The sequence below is a fragment of the Mastomys coucha genome, unplaced genomic scaffold (genome assembly GCF_008632895.1).
Source record: "Mastomys coucha isolate ucsf_1 unplaced genomic scaffold, UCSF_Mcou_1 pScaffold5, whole genome shotgun sequence".
NCBI lineage: Eukaryota > Metazoa > Chordata > Mammalia > Rodentia > Muridae > Mastomys > Mastomys coucha.
Genome location: NW_022196911.1, coordinates 36,970,138 through 36,978,355, shown reverse-complemented (window position 1 = coordinate 36,978,355; position 8,218 = coordinate 36,970,138).

Sequence of the window (8,218 nt, the reverse complement as noted above, 5' to 3'; positions counted from 1 at the left end):
AAAAAAAAAAAAAAAAAAAAAGTATCCCAAGCCAAAACAAGCCCAGCAAGATGGGTTTAGTGCAGAGTTTTATCAGAACTTCAAAGAAGTCCTAACACCAATACTCTTCAAACCATTCCACAAAATAGAAACAGAAGGAACATTACTCAGTTTGCTCTATGAAGCCATAGTTATGCTTATACTTAAACCACACAAAGACCCAAGAGATAGAGAGAGAACTTCAGACCACTTTCCCTTATGGATATCAGTGTAAAAGTAGTCAATAAAATTCTTGCAAACTGAATCCAAGAATACATCAAAATGATCATTCATCACGATCAAGTAAGCTTCATCCCAGGCTTGCAGGGATGGTTCAATATATGGAAATCTATGAATGTAATCCACTACATAAAGAAACTAAAAGAAAAAAACAATATAATCATTTCATTAGACGTGGAAAAAGCATTTGACAAAATTCAACATCCCTTCATGTTAAAAACCACGGAAAGGTCAGGAATTCAAGGCCCATACCTAAATATAGTAAAAGCAATATAGAGCAAACAAGTAGTCAACATCAAACTAAATTGAGAGAAACTTGAAGCAATCCTACTAAAATCATGGATCAGACAAGGCTGCCCTCTCTCTTCCTATCTATTCAATATAGTACTTGAAGTTCTAGCTGGAACAATTAGACAACAAAAGGGGATCAAAAGGATACAAATTGGAAAGGAAAAGGTCTAACTATCACTATTTGCCAAGGATATGATCATAAACTTAAGTGACTCCAAAAATTCAACCAGAGAACTCCTACAGCTGATAAACAACTTCAGCAAAGTGGTTGGATATAAAATTGACTCAAACAAATCAGTAGCCTTCCTATATTCAAAGGATAATCAGGTTGAGAAAGAAATTAGAGAAATGAAACCTTTCACAATAGTCACAAACAATATAAAATATCTTGGAGTGACTCTTACCAAACAAGTGAAAGATCTGTATGACAAGATCATCAAGTCCCTGAAGAAAGAAACCAAGGACCTCTGAAGATGGAAAGATCTCCCATGCTCATGAATTGACAGAATTTATATAGTATAAATGGACATCTTACCAAAAGCAATCTACAGATTCATTGCAATCCCCATTAAAATTCCAACTCAATTTTTCATCGAGTTAGAAAGAGTAATTCTCAAATTCATTTGGAATAATAAAAAACCCAGAATTGCAAAAACAATTCTCAATAATAAAAGAACTTCTGGAGAAATAACTATCCCTGACTTCAAGCTGCACTGCAGTGTGGGGAGCCACAGCTGCCACCATATATATATATATATATATATATATATATATATATATATATATATATATATATATATATATATATATATATATATATATATATATATATATATTGAACACCTGGTCTCTGGCCAGAGCAGAGAGCATTGAGATAAACAAGCCTTAGTTGGAAAAGCTGTGTGCCTCTAGTTTTTGATGCAAGCTAGCATGATTTCCCGCTTTGCCACATAGCTGATGCTGATTGGGACCAGGGAAAGTATTTAACCCACAAGGGCTGGGGGCTGAAAGAGGAGAATAGTAACTATGTAGTATAGTAAGTAAGATAGAAATAATTGGGAGTAAGTATGTATAGATAGGAGTAAGTATATATGGTGATAGTAAGTAAGATGTATGAGAGATAGTAAGTATGTAGAGATATAGATAGATATAGATAGAATTAGAGGTAAGATGTAAGATTTAGGAGTAAGTATGTAGAATTAGGGCTGGTGATGGGCTAGGAGAGATTTGGGAGTAAGTATGTAGAATTGGGGTTGGTAATGGGATAGGAGAGAAGATGTAGATATAGAAGTAAGATGTAAGGATAGATGTAAGATGTAGAATTAGGAATAAGTATGTAACTAATAAGATGTAACTAATAATATGTAAGTAGTAATAAGTAAGACATAAGAAGAAGATATAGAAGAATATAAAAGAAGCTAGCTAGAGAAGAGAAGTAAAAACGAAGGTTCCTGATTAAACTGCATGGAGAAGGGCTCGGTGTTTGCCTCCTTATTTCTACTGGATGGGTAAGGCGGCCGACACTACAGTGCAATAAGTGATAAATACTTCATGGTATTGTTACTGTGACAGGCAGGTAGACCAATGGAATAGCATTGAAGACAGAAATGAACCCACTAACCTATGGTCACTTGATCTTTGACAAAGTTGCTAAAACCATCCAGTGAAAAATGACAGCATTTTCAACACATGGTGCAAGTTCAACTGGCGGTATACATGTAGAAGAATTCAAATTGATCCATTCTTATCCCTCTGTACAAAACTCAAGTCCAAGTTGATCATAGACCTCTACACAAAACCAGATATACTGAATCTAATAGAAGAGAAAGTGGGAAAAATCTGGAACACAGGGGCTTAGGGGTAAAGTTCCTGAACAGAACACCAATGACTTATGTCTAATATTAAGAATAGACATTTGGGACCTCATAAAATTGCAAAGCTTCTGTAAGTCAATAGGACAAAACAGCAACCAACAGATTTGGAAAAGATCTTTACCAATCTGACATCCAATAGAGGGCTAGTATCCAATATATACAAAGAATTCAAGAAGTTAGACTCCAGAGAACCAAATAACCCTATTAAAAATGGGGAACAAAGCTAAACAGGAGTTCCCAACTGAGGAAACTCGAATGGGTGAGAAGTACCTAAAGAAATGTTCAACATCCTTAGTCATCAGGGAAATGCAAATGAAAACAACCCTGAGAATCCACCTCACACCAGTCAGAATGGCTAGGATCAAAAACTCAGGTGACAGCAAATGCTGGCAAGGATGTGGAGAAAGAGGAAAACTCCTTCATTGCTGGTGGGACTGCAAGCTGGTACAACCACTCTGGAAATCAGTTTGGTGGTTCCTCAGGAAGCTGGACATAGTACTTACTACCTGAGGACCCAGCTATACCACTCCTGGGCATATACCCAGAAGATTCTCCAACATGAAATAAGGACACATGCTCTACTATGTCCATAGCAGCCTTATTTATAATAGCCAGAAACTGTAAACCACCCAGATGTCCCTCAACAGAGAAATGGATACAGAAAGTCAGGTACATTTACACAATGGAATACTACTCAGCTATTAAAAATAATGACTTCATGAAATTCACAGGCAAATGGATGGATCTGAGGAATATCATCCTGAGTGAGGTAACTCAGAGCCAAAGGAACACACATGATATGTACTTACTGATAAGTGGATGTCAGCATAAAAGTTCAGAATACCCAAGATTCAATTCACAGACCATATAAAGCCTAAGAAGGAACTCCAAAATGTGGATGCTTCAATGTTTATTAGAAGGGTGAACAAACTATTCACAGGAGGAAATATGGAGACAAAGTGTGGAGCAGAGACTAAAGGAAAGACCATCCAGAGACTGTCCTACCTGGGGATCCATCCCATATACAGCCACCAAACTGGGACACTGTTGTGGATGCAGAGAATTGTTTGCTGATGGAAGCCTGATTTGACTATCTCCTGAGAGTTTCTGCCAGAGCCTGACACAAATACAGATGGGTATGCTAGCACACAGCCATTTAACTGACTATGGCAGTCCCCAATAAAGGAGTTGGAGAAGGGATTGAATGAGGTGAGGGGGTTTGCAGCCCCATGGAGGGAGCAACATTGTCAATTAGCCAGACCCTCTGAGCTCCTGGGGACTGGACCACCAACCAAAGAATGCACATGGAGGGACCCATGGCGCTGGCCAAATATGTGGCCTTGCTGGACTTCAGTGGGAAGAGAGGCCCTTTGAGCATGAGGGTGTTCGATGCCCTAATGTTGGGGAATGCCAGGGCAGAAAGATGGGAGTATGTGGGTGGATGGGTGAGCACCCTCATAGAGGAAGGGGTGAGGAGTATGGAATAGGAGATTTTGTAATGGTAGACCTGGGAAGGGGAAATCTTTTGAAATGTAAATAAAATATTAGAAAATATCCAATTAAAAAATGAAAAAGAAAAAATAAATTATTTTTTTAAAAAAGGAAATATAAGTTACTCTTTGAAATATTTGCCCAACTTCTTTTAAAAATATATTACATGAAAACACATAAGAATACCTAAGAAATGCATTTTTCTTTAATTGTTTAAATCTGGAAACTATCAAATCTTCTCCATAAGTATATGCAAAAATAAGGTGTGTTCCACTTGTCTTTCACAATGCAGAACAGAAAAGATGACATGGAGGAACTTTTGAGGCCAACAGCAGTAGTCACAAGAATTGCTCCCAAGACCTTCAGGAAAGTGAAGTTAACTCACATTAACAATGCGAGTTTTGTGATGAAACTCATAATCCAAGCCTGATTATGAGAAAAAATTCATCAATCAATAATGACTATCTACAAAATATTTGATCTCCAGAATTATCAGGGTCATCAAAACCAGAAGATCCTGAGAATCTCTCGTATATGGGAGATGACAAAAGAGATGTTTCTATTGTTAAGAGTGCGTCCTCTGGACAAGGACTCTGAATGGGTCTACTAGGTAAAATTGATTATCTAAATTAATTATGTACTGCTATGTGAGTCTGTAGGGCAACTGGATCATGTCACAAGAGAACTGGTAGAGCTGAGCAGGCCCAAACCCTGGGAAATCTCAGAGTTAAGAAAGGCAAGCTTGGGGCCAGCTCCCTGACAAAATATCTGATCTGGGAGATGTAACCATGACACCCCACTGAGAGGACTATGACAGTTGGTCAAGTAGCATTAGAACAAGGAATTCTTCATGCTAAAGAGGTATCTAAATAGAGCCCTGGGTATTTAGCCAATGACCTTCCCTTCCTGGGCATTCCTTCCTGCAAAAGATATTTAATCCATGATTCACCCTGAGTAATTTATATGCATTTATATCCACCATCAAATAAAAAGTTTTGATAAGCAAGGATTGCAAAGGCCTACATCTTAAAGAGCCCCATCTAAATCTCTAGGGTAAGGTCTACTATCCTTCAGCCTGTCCATACCCTTGGCACTCACTTGCAACCAAACCAGATTCTGCGTCTGTCCCGCCCTGGCTCTGCGTTTTCCTTCCTGCCTGGTCGATAAATCCCCCAAAGGGAAGCATGGACTCTCCCCATTCCCAAATCCCAGAAGTACCGCTGTGATGTCTGGGTACACAAGAGACAGGAAAACATAGCATCCATTCCAGATGCTGCTGTTTCTCACCCTGGGAAACATGGACTGAATCCCTTATTATGTATGGACTGTGTTGTAGCTCCTCGGAATAGCATGTCAGCTGTACTCAGGCACCTCTGCCTCAAGGCAGACACACAGTCCACATACTAATTGTAACAAACACACTATACCAATCTAAGCTTGACAAGAGAAATTAAGGCCACACTATACAAGAACTGGATGTTGTCTTTTTTTCCAGCTTTACAATTTTTCTGTAAAGATAAAACTGACTTATTAAATTAAGGGATAACAAATTGCATTTACTGGAGGATCTTTTCTTTCTTTCTTCCTCAAGATGAGAACATATGCCATTGGAGGTACATTTTAATGCAAAAGACTCAGAATATAAAGTCAGTAAAATATAGACTAAATGTGTGAAATAATGTTGCTTCCTGAGATTTTTTTTAATATAAAATCTTTGGCTCATACAAATTGCACTCTCAGAAATCATCAGGTTCTTCGAATTGCTTTAATGTATTTTCTAGAAATTTGAATGACTCAGTGAGGCCGTCCTTTTTCCAAGAGTATGTAATTAAGATCCACGAAGCTGACTTCAATAAATTCTAAAAGTGAATTAACATTTCATTCATAAGCAAGTGACAAATGAATCTTGGTAGGATCTAGTCAAATTCCCTCATCATTGCATAATTCTGCACATGTCTGTGTCACCTAGAATCTAGCTAGTGACACCATTCTGTTTGTTTGTTTGTTTAATCTTGAAGTTTCTGATCACGGGAGTAATTTGTTTATAACTGACAATACTAAAGATCAAAGAGTGGTTTTCTGTTGAACAAGCCAGTGTTCAGATTCAAACCCCAGATAATTTTGAGTGTTTGAATACAAGAGGAAAGATAAATCTTGAGACACTGACAAGTGTCTATTTTTAGAACTGTTCCCATTTACAACTTTTAAATGGATGGCATACCAGCTCTCCTTCTGAAATGCTGGGAAAGAGGGTCTTATAGCTTAGCAATAACCCAAGTTGCATGAAAAAAAAGAAATCCAAGACTTAACTAAGCATTAAAACCAAAGAATTCATTTGCCATAACTATGGAAATGAGAGTGTTTCTGAGCTATCTGGAATTAGCAATTCTCATCATGTAGTATGCAAATAGCAATGGCTACCACAGCTGAGGTTTCTTAATGAACATGCAGAGAACTAGAAACTCTATGGATGAGAAAATACTGGACTTTCACAGGTCCAAGATGCAATCCAGATACATGACTACAAAACTATTGTCTGTTGGACAGCCTTGTTTGATCTGCTCACTTCTTGCTATTCTATGTTGGAATTAAATTTTTTTCTGTGAAACTGTATATTGTAAACATACATTTCATATTTCATTCTATAGGGTTTTACAATTAAGTGACTGTCATAAGTCTCAGATGAGACTTTTAAAACATTGGGGTTGTTAAAGACTTCTGGCACTTTTGAAGCTAAACTATGTGCATTTTACAATTTGAAGGGACTAAAAACCTATTTGAAAGAATGAAAGGTTATGATTTTAATTGGTGAGTTGGGTTTTTCTTTATGTACTATTGAGTCACTGTGCATACAGCAACACTTATAAAGGAAAACATTCAATGGGTGCTAGCTTATGATATCAAAGGTTTAGTCCATTATCATCATGGTAAGAAGCATGGCATTGTACATTCAGATATGGTGCTCTAGAGGTAGCTGAGAGTTCTACAACTTGATCAGCAGGCAGCAGAAAGAAAGATGCTGTGCTTGGCTTAAGGATTTGAAACACCAAAGCCCACACCCAGTGACACACTTCCTCCTACAATGTCACAAGTACTCCAAAAAGGCCACACCTTCTAATCCTTATAAAACAGTATCAATGACATCATGAGTTAATAAACAGTCCCTAATAACCAAGCACTCAAGTGTATGAGCTTATAGGGTCATTTCTATTCAAACAACTCTAGTTATCAAATTGATCATGGTTTGGATTGTACTTAAACTGACAATTTGACAAGATCTAGAATCACTAAAGAAGCAAACTCTTGGCATATCTGTACGGCATTGTCAAGGTTAGGTTAACTGAAGAAAGAGCCCTCCCTACCCTAGCCCATCCTCACCACAATTAATCGTAGGAAACTATTCTAGGTTCTGAAATGTTGGACTGAAAAAAAGAAAGATTAAAAGAGGGCGGGAGAGAGAGAGAGAGAGAGAGAGAGAGAGAGAGAGAGAGAGAGAGAGAGAGAGAGAGAGAGAGAGAGAGAGAGGAGAAGAAAAGAAGCTGAGCATAAATCCCTGTATTTTCACTGCTGATAAAATGTGACTAAAACCGGGCGGTGGTGGTGCACGCCTTTAATCCCAGCACTTGGGAGGCAGAGGCAGGCAGATTTCTGAGTTCAAGGCCAGTCTGGACTACAGAGTGAGTTCCAGGATAGTCAGGGCTACACAGAGAAACCCTGTCTCAAAAAAAAAAAAAAAAAAAAAAAAAAAAAAAAAAAAAAAAGTGACCAAGTATGTCTTCAACTTCCTGTTGCTGACTCATCTCCTTCTGCCATGCCTTCCACACCAAGGTAGACTACAACTTGGAACTATAAGCCAAAGTAGCTCTTTGTAAGTGCTGGTATAAATGTCCAATAAAGGAGGAACACACACACACAAACACACAAACCCTTAGACTCACAGCACATTGACCAATTATAAATCTATGCTTAAAAATTTATCTTTACATTGTTCACTGCAAAAGTAAATATCTCCAACCAAGAGTGACAGTAGTACTAGTCCATGAAAACAAATGCCTTGAAGGCAGCTTGACTACAGACCCCTGTAGCAAAAGTCTGTTTGACAATGTTAGCAACACCAGGCACGGATTTCCTTCTAAGACATGGACCTTAAATCTAAACATAAAGCCATTGCTTACCAGTAAGCATATCTTGACAGATAGATCTATATTTTGTTATATGCAGAATCACAGTTGGCAGAAACCAATTGATAGATTTGTTCCCTTAACCATCTAAATAACATCTTCAATCTTTATGAATAGTAACTA